At 40.5% G+C, this 16,161-nt stretch overlaps 1 protein-coding gene across 1 annotated transcript in view; it reads left to right on the forward strand.

Moving 5' to 3' along the window:
• Nucleotides 1-16,161, forward strand: part of Oatp30B (Organic anion transporting polypeptide 30B) — a 1,136,150-nt gene that overhangs the window by 188,423 nt on the left and 931,566 nt on the right. The window lies entirely within an intron of this gene.

A 16,161-nucleotide genomic window follows, 5' to 3' on the forward strand; every position in this document is an offset into this window, starting at 1 on the left:
TGTTTACCAATATTTAATCAGGTATCAATAACTCCGTAGGTATGCATTTGGTAACCTATTTTATCTAATTGTGGTAGAGATTTTAAATTATGGGATTGTTCTATGAATTAAATTCATTCTCGACAACAAACTTCCAATAATATTCAGTACAACGTTGATATATATTATCTATGAAGACAACAAGTTTCCCTTCTTTTATTTCCTACTTGGATATTTCCTTTGAAGACAGTTTACAGTAGCCCATATACGAAATATGCGATGTATTTCATTGTCCTCGTGTACCACTAACCCAATATATCTCGCATTACCATATTAATATTTTGCCGCATATGGCAAACATCACCATCGGCCCATAATACGCCGTATTTACCGCCAAAATTATCCATAAACATATCTATCTCTCCATTTACCAATATTAATTACCATAATATATCATTATTCAATCTCCTAAACATATCACAGCGAATAATTATTCATAATTCCACATTAACATGCCACTCAAATCATAACTTCCCTACGTAAACATTTATCATCTCCAACATGACGGCAAATCATCTTAACATCACATTACTGTACTACAACGGTACTCTTTTGGGTTAGAATTCATATATTATACGCATAAACACGTTAGCCTAAAATGAAATGCATATATAAATCAAATAAGTTAATATGTACTCACATTTCATTGCGTCGTATCAGCACACATATAGGTTATTCAGTAGTCAACTATCTTCTTTAAAAATATAAAATTAGGGTTACGTCACTTTATATATTTGCCGGGCTGAGTGGCTCAGACGGTTAAGGCGCTGGCCTTCTAACCCCAACTTGGCAGGTTCGATCCTGGCTCAGTCCGGTGGTATTTGAAGGTGCTCAAATACGACAGCCCCGTGTCGGTAGATTTACTGGCACGTAAAAGAACTCCTGCGGGACTAAATTCCGGCACCTCGGCGTCTCCGAAGACCTAAAAAGTAGTTAGTGGGACGTAAAACAAATAACATTATCACTTTATATACGATGTTTTTGTCCCATAATGGTTGAAAATTACATTCTAAATCTTTCCTTGCTCAGTTATAAACATTCCTATATTATGGCATTGATTGTAAACTCTGGAAGAAGTACCTATTCCCATATTAATAATAATAAGTCAACGAGGACAATCTCATTGCGAAGATGGCAACGACTGTGATTTTATCACGAAGAACTACGTAAAAACAACATACCAATGTTCACTACAAATACAACTACTATATTTACTGCATATTAATTTCAAGAAAATAAAATAACTCTTTGGAACTTATCTTGCGATCACTGACGTTAGATGACTGGCTTTGGCTTCGATGTTGTCATCTTAGGATTGCGTAGAACGACTCCATCCTTCGTTACGTCACCATCAGGTTGTAGTTTTGGGACTCGGGATAGTAGAAACAGCTGGGCGGCCTCCGTCGGACAATCGGCTCCATCTCCGATTTAGCCTCTCATGTTGTAGCAGTCAGTCATATATGAAAGAAACATTTCCAAAGCGGGAGTTAATTTCACATCCATACTCTTAGGAATGAGTATCAAGTTTGTATCTAAGATTCAGGTTTTTAGGACAGTAATTCAAGGTTAATTCTTTGCGGCAGTTTAACAGTTAGAATATATCAAGTTAGCTCTCTAAAAATTTCTTTTGTTCGGCTAATCAACCTATACTGCGATATATTCAACTTGATTCCTCGTCCGGTCTTGAGTCTATACTCCGACTACTGTTCGGGTATTTTCTAACTCGCTCTTCACGATATTCGTTCGAATATATTTGATTTCCAAATATTCTTTCGCTTCGCAGGTTCTCCAGCCGGTAACTACTGCAATATCTCCCTTCTTATTTATACGAAGATTGGCTTTACTTCTCGAGGATAAATTTACGTCGTTTTTCGTAACAGATTTTTTTTATTGTTCAGCTACTTCTTCTTTTTTTAACAATTTTGAAAACCTTCTATTATTTTATCACGGCCGCATGGATCCTTTATAACTTTCCGTCTCAGTCCGTGATCTAGGCATCTTTAATTCATCAAATAAATATCTTTGCCGTCACGTGCATGGCCTTCTTGAATATATACGTTCGTAAAATGTATACACTTCGAAATCACGGCCTATTTTACTTAATATATGCATTCTTTTCTGACGTATGGCCCAATTACGTAAACTTCGCGATCTCATTACCGTGCATGGCAAACTTATAATGTCGTACGACGACCTTTATTCCGATATCAGGACGATGAAAACGGCACATTTATCCTCCTGCCATAGATAAATAAATATGCTGCTCGCAGTATATTTATTTCAATATTTGTTATTCTAAACTGATGTAGCTTTTCATCGGCCTGACTTCGTTCATTTGTATCATATGTTTTGGATTTTAGTTAGTACTCTATTCTTGATCTTCCTTATAATATGGTTTCATGTTTGATGCGTTGTATACGTTTTGATATGTCCCATCTAGAGTTTCTATCGTATAGGCGTTGTTTCCAAAAACCTTCTTTACTAAATATGGACCATCATATAAATGAACGAATTTGGCGAATATTCTTTCTGAAACGTTAGAGATTTGTACTTTCTTTATCATTACCAGGTCATCAACCCGGAATGGTGGGTGGAACTTCTTATTTCGGACTCTTCTTTATAACTGACAAGTTTGGGTTTTCGTACTCAATTTCTGCTCTTCTTTATCTTTTCTTTTATCCTCCTGAAGTTCTAGACTCTCGGCTTCCTCTATATCTCCATTGATATGTCGAACTTCAATCGCTCCTTCCCATCTCTTCTTTTCTCTGGTTCAGGACGATGAAAACGGAACAACTTTATAACAAAAATAACTTTTGGGAAAGCATAACTTTTATGGGTTTAAAATACTTTTTAATGAACAGTGAAATTATCATAATAATTATAACCTTGTGCATTCTAAACTTCAGTAGCAGGAATACCATGAATATAAGCAAATATTGGAGCATTTCATATGACGTTCACGTAAAGTCCCCTTAAGGCGACGGCCGCTTCCTTCCCTATTCATTGTCTATCCCTTCCAGTCTTCCCATCCTCCCACAAGGCTCCTGTTCAGCATAGCAGGTGAGGACGCCTGGGCGAGGTATTGTACTCCTTCCCAGTTGTATCTCCGGCCGAAAGTCTCACACTCGAAGACGCTGCCCTTGAGGCTGTAGAGGTGAGATCCCTCGCTGAGTCCGGGGGAAAAGCCCATACTAGGGTAAACGGATTTAGAAAGAAAGAAAGAAAGAAAGAACGGACACAACAATGCTGCATCCTTAAAAAAAAGCAAGTAGGTACAGAAACATCCTGCCGGCCCCGCGCTCTAGGGGTAGCGTGCCTGCTTCTGGGGTCGATTCTCGGCCAAGTGAGGGATTTTTAACTGGATCTGAGAGCAGTTCCAAGATCCATTCAGCCTACGAGAGAATGGTTTAACAGGTATGTGATGGTGAGATAGTGGCCCCGGTCTAGAAAGTCAAGAGTAAAGGTCGAGAGGATTCGGTGCGTTGACCACGTAATCTGCAAGGTCTTCAGGCTGAACAGCAGTCACTTGGTAGGCCAAAGTTTACTGACGAAAATGAGGGACATGGGACTAGACAAAATAGTGCTTTCTAGAAAATTGAACTCAGAAAATTCGACTAGGTGAGCATTACCTCATCCCGTAGTGATTATGAACTCAGAGAATTCGACTAGGTGAGCATTCTCTCATCCCGTAGTGATTAAGTGAGGGTGGGAGTGGGTGGTCCCACAGGGCACTATTATTGGACCTTTGTTTCCTAACATAATATGTATAAATAGAACTGTAATCACAGATAAGGTTATTTGCGGACGATGTTATGCTCTATAGAGTAGTAAATGAGTTGCAGGATTGTGAGCGACAGGGGGACTTGAACAATGTTGTTAGATGGACAGCAGACAATGGTATGAATGTAAATGGGATGAAAAGTCAAATTATAAGTTTCACCAAGAGGAAAAATCCTTTCAGTACCTCATGGGGGACGCTGTAAATACGTAGGGGTTAATATAAGGAATGATCATCATTGGAGAAATCATATTAACAAGGTTGTTAAGAACGGTTACAGATCTCTTCACATGGTTATGGCATTATTTACGGGTTGTAATAAGGATGTAAAGGAGGGGGCGTGTAAGTCTCTGGTAGGACCACAATTAGAGTATGGTTCCAGTGTTTGGGATCCACGCCAGAATTACTTGATATGAGAACTGACAAGAACAAAACAAAGGAAAGTAGCACGGGTCGTTCTCGATGATTTCAGACAAATTAGTAGTGATACGAGAATGTTGCAAACTTCGCGCTGGGAAGACTTGGGATTGTGGAAAAGAGAAGATCGACTACTGTATGTGGTATGTTTCGAGCCGTCAGTGGATAGTTGGCGTGGAATGACAAAAGTATAGATCCTACGAAAAGTTTAAGAAGACCTGCATATTTCATGAACATGATTCCTGTCTTTAAACTTTTGGTCTCAGGCATACGATTTCTTTACAGAGAACTAGTACATATTTATAGTAAAATTTTATGAAATTTTCATTAAAATATAACTATCTGTTTTGATGTTATTAAATGTTTTGTTTATAATAGTTATTTTTTAGTACTTGAGGAAATTTATACAGTACAATATGGGGACTACATTAATAATTTTTGTTATGGAGAAACACATATACCAGTAAAATATCTATAATTATAGTAGAGCAACAGAATCAGAGAAAGTGGTCATAGTGTAAGCATTTCTTGACCTTGACTGGAAAGGAAGACACGTCACGTTAAATAGGTCCTTTGTTTGTTTCGTTGCAGAGCAAATGTCCCACTGCAACGAAACACACCAATGGTTTCTGTATCGTGAGGGGTCTTTCTGTCGAGCCAAGGTCAAGAAATGTTCGCATTATGACCACTTTCTGTGGTTCTGTTGCGAACTTTAAAACGGGGGATAGTTTTTAATGGGAACACATTTTGCTGCTCTACTAGATATTCTACAGGTATCTGTGTTTCTCCATAACAAAAAGTATTAATGTAATCCCCATATTGTTCTGTCAAGATCTCCACAAGTATTAAAAAAATAGCAATTTTCTTTCCAATGATTATAAACAAAACATTTAATAACTTCACAACAAACAGCTATATTTTAATTACAATTTCAGGAAATGTTACTATAAATATGTAATAGTTCTCTGTAAAAAATCTCATCCCTGAGACCAAAAATATAAGGTCAGGAATCATGTTCATGAAATATACAGGTCTTCTTACTTTTGGTGGGACCTGTAGACGAATAACCTTGAGTGGTGCTTTTCAAAGTAGGAAAGATCGTAGTATGAGAGTAGAGTTGGAATTCAAGAGGACAAATTTGGGAAAATATTCATTTATAGAACGAGGAGTAGTCCGCCTCTGTGGTGTAGTGGTTAGTGTGATTATCTGCCACCCCCGGAGGCCCGGGTTCGATTCCCGGCTCTATCACGAAATTTGAAACGTGGTACGAGGGCTGGAACGTGGTCCACTCAGCTCTGAAGGTCAAGTGAGTAGGGGGGGGGGCGGGGGTAGATTTCCAACTCTGCCATTCTGGAAGTGGTTTTCCGTGGTTTCCCACTTCTCCAGTAAAATGCCGAGATGGTACCTAACTTAAGGCCACGGCCACTTCCTTCCCTTTTTCTTGTCCATCCCTTCCAATCTTCCCATCTCCCCGCAAGGTCCCTTTTCAGCATAGCAAGTGAGGCCCCCCTAGGCGGGGTACTGGTCATCCTGCCCAGTTGTATCCCCCGAACCAGAGGATGAAGCTCCAGGAAACTGCCCTTGAGGCGGTAGAGGTGGGATCCCTCGCTGAGTCCGAGGGAAAAACCGACCCTGGAGGTTAACCTGATTACGAAGATGATGATGATGAAGAAGAAGAAGAACGAGGAGTAAGCGATTGGAATAAATTATCAAGGGAAATGTTTGATAAACTTCCAAGTTCTTTCAATATTTAAGAAAAACTAGGTAAGAATCTAACACCTGGGAGACAGGCATAAATGCAGATCATTGATAATTGATTGGAAAGTGCATCCATGACTGTTGCACCATCACGGCGGTACAAATATACAATATTTCTTAAAATAGACATAAACGTTTGTCACCGGACGAGAGCAGTGATCATGGTTCGAAAGCTTATGACGTGATCGCGAGATCATCTTGGTACCTTGCGGGAGGAATTTCGAAGTCCTGTCGCTATCCAACAGATTGGAGCGCCATTGCAGTAAAATGCCGGATCGATTTGACGAGTTCGTCTTCCGCAATTGCCGCCTGTTTAGGTATTCATGATATTGCCGAGTGTTCGATCGCTTTGTGTAACGAGGTTAAGGCTGCGACCTCGGAACGGATTATTTGTTCGGACAATTGAGTATTTTCCTTCTTGAAAAAGCTCTCAGTAACACTGTGCATAATGTACACACTTCCTATAAAGATCTACTTTCTCCTCTTAGTTATATTTTTAAAGTTTTGAGCCATAATCATTTGTTATTTAGGATGTGTGAGCTTGCATTAGAGAGATGATGGGTTAGAATCCCACCGTCGGCCGCCCTGTAAATGGCAGTGCAAAATTCTGTGGACACAATTTAAAAGGGAGGTGAATAGAGAAGCAGGCATAACAACGAGCTTTACCAACATTTAGAGAGTATAACATCGGCCATGAGGAAGAGGAGACTACCTTCTACGGTCACAAAAAATGAAATGGCGTACGGCTTTTAGTGCCGGGAGTGTCCGAGGACAAGTTAGGCTCGCCAGATGCAGGTCTTTTGATTTGACTCCCGTAGGCGACCTGCGCGTTGTTATGTGGATGAAATGATGATGAAGACGACATATACACCCAGCACCCGTGTCAACGAAATCACCAATTAAGGTTAAAATACCCCACCTCGCCGGGAATCGTACCCGGGACTCCTGTGGCCAAAGGCTAGCACGCAAACCATTTAGCCATGGAGCTGGAGTACTGTCACATAGAATGGACAAGATGAGACTGACCTCCAGACTCTTCAACATCCTTCCTAGAGGTAGGGAGACAAATGTTAAATGGACGAAACTGGTTCGAAAAGACCTACAATGTTTAAAAATTGATCCGCAAGATATATATATGCTATTGGCTTTACGTCGCACCGACACAGATAGGTCTTATGGCGACGATGGGACAGGGAAGGGCAAGGAATGGGGAGGAAGCGGCCGTGGCCTTAATTAAGGTACAACCCCAGCATTTGCCTGGTGTGAAAATGGGAAACCACGGAAAACCATCTTCAGGGCTGCCGACAGTGGGGTTCGAACCCACTATCTCCCGAATACTGGATACTGGCCGCACTTGAGCGACTGCAGCTATCGAGCTCGGTACTGGATATATTAAACAGGGATAAATTTAGAATGCTTATCAGAACATCCGATACTCTCCAGTCACTGACAGTTACAACATTCCATCCTGGAGTGGAGTGAACAGTGGGCTCAGGAAAGGAAAACAATCTACAGCGTAAAGATTAAGGACTATGGGGTAAGAAGGAAGCTCACCAGAGTTAGGAACCGAAAGGTCCAAGGGGCCTCAACGAATGAAGAAGACATAGGATTTATAATAACATCGAAATAGGTGTGGAATGAGCAAATACGAAGTTCTAAAATGCAAGCGTTGCCGTTTTATCAAGCAAAGGGTGATTAGAGAGGAAAATGCCCAGTACTGAATATAAGTTTAAAATATTTTAAATGCGCTGGTGATATCAAGAACGTTGGATGGGGCAGAAATATGGGGTATTGAAGTAGATAGAAAAGAATTAGATGTCATACTCATAAGTAATAGATTCTGTAATATAATAATGGGTCGTCCAGAATGTATAGCAAACAGCGCATTTAAAAGGAGACTGCATTTAAGCTAGAAAAGTAGTAAAATGCTGGTTGAGATTAAGAAGGGAAATAATGAATTTAGCATACCATCACCAGATGAAACATTTAAATGATGATTATTTGCCAACGAAAGTGAAAAGGATGGTCGACAAAATAGGAATGGGTAAAGAGATTCAGAACAAAGACAAGAAATTCTCCAAGAAAATAATGATTAGAGTGAACGATACTGGGGAGCAGATGGTTACGGCAGAATGTACGACTAAAAGAACATTATTGGAATTCTGTGAAATTATCTAAAACATGTCAGTAGGGAAAGAAAGGCTTTCAGACAGAGAATTAAGAGGCAAAGTAAGGTAGCTAATGGGGGATATATAAAATAGGAGGCAGAGAGAGAAACATAATGGAAATCATTGTTTATTTTGTGGAGAAATAATGGAAGAGGCGCATCTCTTGGAAGTATGTAGGGGAACTTATGCACTTAGAGTTAAATATTTGGGTGGTGAATATAAAACAAAAATAGGAAGAGAAAAAATAATTCAATAATATTGTTAAATTATTTAACAATGAATTGATTACACCGGGAATAATGACAATGCGTAGCAAAAGGAAATGAAAAAAAAAGCGCTAACTGATATAATCCTTTTCCTAGAATTTGTAGAACTGTATTACATTTTTTTTTTTTTGCTAGGGGCTTTACGTCGCACCGACACAAATAGGTCTTATGGCGACGATGGGATAGGAAAGGTCTAGGAGTTGGAAGGAAGCGGCCGTGGCCTTAATTAAGGTACAGCTCCAGCATTTGCCTGGTGTGAAAATGGGAAACCACGGAAAACCATCTTCAGGGCTGCCGATAGTGGGATTCGAACCTACTATCTCCCGGATGCAAGCTCACAGCCGCGCGCCTCTACGCGCACGGCCAACTCGCCCGGTGTATTACATCTAGGACAAAAAGTAAGTTAAAAGTATGATAATTTGTTTCTTTATTAATCCGTTTCGTTTACCCTCCAGGGTAGGTTCTACCCTCGTACTCAGGGATGGATCCCATCTGTACCGCCTTAAGGCAGTGTCCTGGAGCGAAAGATGGGTTGTATCACAAACCTCCGCTAGGGGCGCCAGCTAACGCACCCAGCTTATCTCCATACCGACGTTGTTGAGTTCCCGCGCGTTTCCTTCGAATATTTATGTGTGTGTTTCTGGCTGTAAAATGGTGAATTCTTGTGTTCCCCTCTGTTAATCAAAGCAAGGGAATCCAAGTTCTTCAGGTGTGAGGTTTCATGAAATCCCCTCAAGTAAAGACCTTCGGAGAAAATGGCGAAACTCATATCAAGACAAGGATCAAACAAGGGTAGTGAATGCTCACGTGTTTGTAGCCTGCATTTTAGTGAAGGGGATTACCGGGAAACTGTAAGAGAAAGATGCTGAAGGCAGATGTTGTGCCCAGCCAGTTTCCGAATTATCCCTAATTCCTTCAAACCAGAAAAATAGCTCAACGAAAGACCAGACTGCGATTTCTTCGGAACAAATCCTTCAGGGAACAAGCTCTTCAACTACAGGAAATACATTTCATATCGAGCTCGAGATCCATGTGAACAATGATGTCTCAATCCAAGTCGATTTCCCGAGTAATAATGACAACAGTCATCAGAAGATGTCATCAGAAGATACATCAGAAGCTCCGATCGATAATTCTGAGCTTGCTAGAAAAGCTGATGAAGAAGGGCAATGAACTTAAAGTACCACAGAGGAAATTCGAAGACAACCCAGAAATTGATCGTCTGAAGAGAATAAACGACCGTTTATCTTTTAGATCAAAACAATAATATTTTCGCAAGACAACACCCACGTAGTCAGAACAAACCATACGGTACTGTGTGGCGTGGGGAATAGTATCCCCAAAAGGTTTCAGTACGAATACGGAAGGACTTCCAGTCTAGTGTCAGCTCCATCGCGAAGTACTCTGGACAGGTACGCGGGAAATGTTGAGTGTGGTGTCGGGATTTGCCAATTAGTGACCTAAATCTGAAACTCTGCAACTAACAGGGTGGATTGGAACATTGATTGGCAAACGAATATCGATTTATCGGAAATATCGATATTTTGAGATGGAAATATCAATATATCGACATCGATATTATGAGGTCCGATAATTTGTCGATATCGATATTTTGTGCCAAATATATCGATATTTCTGTGTCATTTAATACTTTTGGCTACGATTTGATTCTTTTTCAAACCCTTTCAATATTTGCATTCTACAGTTACGAAATTTAAATTTTCATTCCTCAGTTCACTTCGGTAAATACAGCCCATTCATCGTGCATTTCTTGTATGCACTTTACACGTTAGCTAGGCGATACTTGAGCATTATAGCGACCTCTGTCCCAGCCAAAGATCGGTAAAACCACCACGGAAAAGAGAAACCGATCATCGTCATGTATTTTTCACGAACAAATGGAATTGCAGTGCTGAGGAAGAAGTTGGGAAGAACATGTTTTATTATCTGATAGAGCTCTGATAATTATCAGATGTACTTCGTACGCAAATTATGCGTTTTTAGTTTTTTCATCCGGTTTTTCGGTGTAAGTTATTAGCTCGTTACTAGACACCTTGCATATACTGTTTATCTATGTATCATAACATCTGTCGACTGTAAGTGTTTTTATGTGTCATTGTAGTGAAAAAGTCATGTTACTTGGTCATTGTTTTAAGCTTGTTTTCTGATCTGTGTCAAGACTTATTAAACCTAATGAATCATTTAATCATTGTCTTAAATGAAAACTAGACTTCCAGTAATAGGTAATAGCACCAAAAGGGATATATCGGCGATATATCGATATTTTTAGTCACATCGATATTTTAATACCGATGTATCGAAAAACCGATATATCGATATTTTGAAAAGTTTTGCCATCACTAATTGCCGATGAAATAACTATTAAGGAACGGCTCCTCTACGACCGAAACGGGGATAAGTTTTTAGGAGTGGTCAATGCTGAGAGTGTTTACGACAAAGATATTGGAAAATCATCTGTTCTAGCAAATAAACTGTTTGTTATTTTAAAGTTCACTATTCTTGCTGCTTACTTCCAGTGGGATGATGGTTATATAGCCTACCTACTGTAACTGGTAAGATTTTTAAAATTTATTTTACGTTTGTGTATCTTAAATCATGCTCAAAAATCAAATGTTAATTATGTGCATTATTTTCTCAATTAGCAGCATGTTAAGGATGGTTTCTCATTTTATATTAGTCTTACGAACAAACTTTAATTCAACTAATATATTATGTTCTGAGTGCGGTAAGTGCTGCCATCTGTAATATCGCTGTAAACGCAATTATCACAGGACAGAGCAGGCAGTACATAGGGATTGAGACGGAGGTACTCTGCAATCACGTGTTTTACGTTAACAATGAAATATTTAAATAATAAAAAAGTTTTTTACAAGTGTAAATTCAAGAATAATGTTTTAATTGAATTAGTTCTAGTTCAGCAAATAGATGTTGTCAATCGAAAAACATTCACATTGTTTTAAACTCTCAGATTAGGCACATATTTACTCCCGTTCCCTTCACGGGCAGGCCCATCTTCCACTAATTCAGGTAGATTTTCATTGGAAGCATCGATGAGGTCCTTGTAGAATTTGAGGCTCTCCATTTCTTGCTATTCCTTCTATTGCTTTTTTAGTAGGTTGTCTGTCTCTATGAGCTTTTCTTTCTCCACTTGGACACCATTTGGAAGCATATTGTTTCCTAACCTCTTTCTCTTCTTGAGAATACTTTAAGGGATATATAGATCAGTGCGGTAATGTAACCTGAACTGTAACTCCACTGCTTGTTTTTCTCAGTATCATTCTCTTGATCTGACATGGAATTATTTTAAGAGAACAATCTTCCATGTTATTAATATATATCTTGGTCATTTAAACAAATGTATGTGATCTTACGACCTGATAAACCTCTGTGAAATGAAACCTGTGAACTATGTCACTTGAGATGGATCAGCAGTTTCATTGGCTCCTGTGGACTTGGCGGTTATTGCTTGAAACTGCAAATTTCTACAGGCATTTATAATATAAAATGGCAGGTTTTTCTTATGAGTATCAAAATATAACCAAAGAACTTTCCATTACGCACATATTGGCATATACACCTTCAAAATGTCAGAAATTGGACTTGGCGGGTTTTACATCTTATGTCCTTACATTTACAATAATTTGATGCAGATATATTAAGTTATAATTCAGTGGAATTACATTACGCTAACACTAACGCTATCACTTACATTTATAAAGCATTTCATATATTATACTGTGCATTAACCAATATGAAATGATATTGCTCGAACAGAAGAGACTCCGTGGCTCTCACCGCTGGGTTGCGTGGTTCAAATCCCGGTCACTGCATGTGAGATTTGTGCTGGACAAAGTGGAGGCGGGACAGAGTTTCCTCCGGGTACTCCGGTTTTCCCTGTCATACTTCATTCCAGCAACACTCCACTATCATTTCATTTCATCTGTCAGTCATTAATCATTGCTCCAGAAGAGTGCGACAGGCTTCGGCAGCCGGCACGATTCCTATCCTTGCCGCTAGATGGGGGCTATATTTATTCCATTCCTGATCCAGTCGAATGACTGGAAACAGGCTGTGGATTTTCATTTCATTGCTCGAATGCACACAGAGAGAATAAATGCACACATAACAGAACTGTCAACTAGGTCTACATACACCAGCGAAGCACAGTCTATCGCCATTCACACACTCAGCTGTACAGTGCATACGTCAGTCGGTAGCTTTCAACACGTAATATCGGCAAGATCTCTTGGATATAGTTAATGAATCTGCATTCGGGAGATAGTGGGTTCGTATCCCACTGTCAGCAGCCCTGAAGATAGTTTTCCGTGGTTTCCCATTTTCACACCAGGCAAATGCTGAGGTATACCTTAATTACGGCCACGGCCGCTTCCTTCCAACTCGTATGCCTTTCCTATCCCATCGTTGCCATAAGACCTATCTGTGTCGGTGCGACGTAAAACCACTGACACTGACTGGTAAGTAATTCCAAAGTCTGGAACTGGACACAGTAAAAGAATTGAATATCAACATTGTTAGCTTTAAGCATAATATTTAGTGCAGCAGTAGTTACGGTAAATATTAATTGTAAGAAGCTTAATTTAATGCATGTATCAAATAAATGATAGCCTCCGTGGCTCAGGCGGCAGCGTGCCGGCATCGCACCGCTGGATACCGTGGTTGAAATCCTGGTCACTCCATGTGAGATTTGTGCAGGACAAAGCGGAGGCGGGACAGGTTCTTCTCTGTGTACTCCGGTTTTCCCTGTCATATTTAATTCCAGAAACACTCCAGTATAATTTCATTTCATCTGTCATTCATTAATAATTACCCCAGAGGAGTGCGACAGCTTCGGCAGCCGGCAAAATTTCTATCCTCGCCGCTAGATGGGGGCTTCATTCATTCCATTCCTGACCCGGTCGAATGACTGGAAACAGGCTGTGGGTCTTCATTTTCATCAAATAAATGAATAGTATTAAGTGAATGCTCTCTACCCAGTTTCTGGTAATCCAGAACTAGGATATGCATGTATTGTGTTGTATTCTGTTGACAGAATCAGTGTCAACCTTCTCTAGCACTTGCCATGTTCTACAGACGTATGGTAAAACAATTCGTCTACTGATGGCGTGGGAGAACATCAGTAGACGAATAAGTTTGAGTGGTGTCCGACTCGTTGGCTGAAAGGTCAGCGTACTGTCCTTCGGTTCAGAGGGTCCCGGGTTCGATTCCCGGCCGGGTCGGGGATTTTAACCTTCATTGGTTAATTCCAATGGCCCGGGGGCTGGGTGTTTGTGATGTCCCCAACATCGCTGCATCTCACACACCACACATAACACTATCCTCCACCACAATAACACGCAGTTACCTAGACATGGCAGATGTCGCCCACCCTCGCCGGAGGGTCTGCCTTACAAGGGCTGCACTCGGCTAGAAATAGCCACACGAAATTAAAATTAAATTAGTTTGAGTGGTGTCTTTAAAAGTAGGAAAGATCACAATATGAAGATAAAGTTGCAATTCAAGAGGACGAATTGGGGCAAATATTCGTTTATAGGAAGGGGAGTTAGGGATTGGAATAACTTACCAAGGGAAATGTTCAATAATTTTCCAATTTCTTTGCGATCATTTAAGAAAAGGCTAGGAAAACAACAGATAGGAAATCTGCCACCTGGGCGACTGCCCTAAATGCAGATGAGTAGTGACTGATTTGATTGATAGATAGATAGATAGATAGATAGATAGATAGATAGATAGATAGATAGATAGAACTACGGTACAGCGTAATCGTAAGGATTACTCACTCCAGCAATGCGATCTCTGAGGTCCGTTAGCGAATGTAGACTGTTCCTAGATACAGGGGTATTTTGGACAGTAATATGTTACCTCTTGCTAGACATATGCCACGCCAGTGCTTTTTCTTTTTTCTTTTTTTAGCACGATAGCGATCCTAAAGATTGTGTGCAAGAGTACCTTCAGCAGAATACAGGTGAAACATACTTGACAAATGTGTTACAACAAAGGTATGCACCAATCGACATGAGTTTTTGAACGCTTTGCGATGTGAATCGGTCAATATTCCTGAGTATAATATACGACGCCTTATTCAGTCCATGCCTGCAAAATATGCAGCTGTGATAAACGTAAAAAGTTATGCAACGAAATATTACATGTCGTAGAACCGTTAAAGATATTCACTGTCAAAACACTTTTGAGCTGTTCATGTTCAATATACTATTTTTTTTATTTTTTGCTATTTGCTTTACGTCGCACCGACACAGATAGGTCTTATGGCGACGATGGGATAGGAAAGGCCTAGGAAGTGGAAGGAAGCGGCCGTAACCTTAATTAAGGTACAGTTCCGGCATTTGCCTGGTGTGAAAATGGGAAACCACGGAAAACCATCTTCAGGACTGCCGACAGTGGGGCTCGAACCCACTATCTCCCGAATACTGGATACTGGCCGCACTTAAGCGACTGCAGCTATCCAGCTCAGTAATATACTATTCCTACAGCTTGTTGTTTGTTGGCAATGTAATCTAAATTCGGTGCTGTTTATTGCCATTGCTTTCCTTAAAAAATAACAGAAACAAACAAACAAACAAACAAACAAACAAACAAACAAACAAACAAACAAACAAACAAACAAAATTCTGCCAGCTTCTCCAGCTCGATGTCTCCGAAAACAGTAAAGAAAAGTTATTGGTACTTAAATCCAGTAATACATTGCTGTGCAGAACTTCAGAACGAGATAGATAGAGTAACACAACATATCAACTATTCGATGGAAATGAATGAGAGTACGGTAACATGTTGCCAGAGGTCTGCCACACGTGCAAAGAAACCTGGCGTGAGATCAGCGCGACTATACCGCCAAATGGGTCTGGCCCCATGAAACGAGGCAATTGAGGAGCGGGAAAAGACAGTGTGAGTCAATCACCGAGCTATTACGGTGCACTGTAGTGGTGTTATTCATTACGACATGGTCCAGAGACAAATTTTTGGATGACTTCACACGGAGAAGAATCATCAGGAAAGTGGAAGGACGAAGTATGACGAGTGTAGTCCAGGAGTTTGGTATTGCCCACAGCATTGTTTCACGTGCATGGCGAACCACAGGCACTGCTGCCCAAAGGTGAGGAGAGGGTCGACCACCGTCAACTACAGTAGCAGTTGACTGCTATATTATGCAACAGGCAAGAAGAGACTCACGTCAAACAGTGGATGCATGTGCAACCACATTTAACAGGACTGCAAGGCACCCAATCTCACACTCCACAGTGGTCTGTTTGCTCAACGACCATTGCGTTGTGTCCCGTCGACACCCGCACATCCGCTGCACCGTTTGCGATGGTGACCAACGAGGAATGAGGTGGCGTACTCTTCTCAGATGAGAGCAGATTCAGTCTGAGTACGGATTCTAGACGTGCCCTCATCTGGGGAGAAGTAGGGGGAACACGCAATACACCCAGGAACATTGTGGAAGATGATAATTTTTGTGGCCTAAATGTTATGGTTTTGGGAGGCATAATGTTGCATGGGCTTACCGACCTCCAAATCTTTGAACGGGGTACACTCACCGGTCAACGTTCTTGTGACAGTATGCTCCTTCCCCACATGCGTTTTTCAGGTGTGAATTCGGCCCTGACTTCATTTTTATGGATAATAATGCACGACCGCATCGAACAGCGCAGGTGAAGGCACTCTTGGAACGAGAGGA

This window comes from Anabrus simplex, chromosome 8, assembly GCF_040414725.1.
Source record: "Anabrus simplex isolate iqAnaSimp1 chromosome 8, ASM4041472v1, whole genome shotgun sequence".
Classification (NCBI taxonomy): domain Eukaryota; kingdom Metazoa; phylum Arthropoda; class Insecta; order Orthoptera; family Tettigoniidae; genus Anabrus; species Anabrus simplex.